Consider the following 271-nt stretch of genomic DNA (forward strand, 5'->3'; position numbering starts at 1 on the left):
TGTTGTCTCGGATTCTCCAGCATCTGCAGTTCCTACTATCTCTGATTACATTTAAAACAATTGCTTTTGAAACAATCTCCACCTTTCTTTACTTTTGTCAAGATAATGCCTTATAACACCTCCCTAACTCTAACTCTAATCCTAACCCTAGCACTTGGATGTCGTAAGATTGATATCAACATCCTCCAGTACCTGACCTTAGTGACCAATTTTCATTTGGGCATATAGTACTCAAATGTTGCCAACACAATACCACCAAGGTCAATGTTGG

This window comes from Rhincodon typus, chromosome 11, assembly GCF_021869965.1.
Source record: "Rhincodon typus isolate 14 chromosome 11, sRhiTyp1.1, whole genome shotgun sequence".
In the NCBI taxonomy this organism is placed as follows: domain Eukaryota; kingdom Metazoa; phylum Chordata; class Chondrichthyes; order Orectolobiformes; family Rhincodontidae; genus Rhincodon; species Rhincodon typus.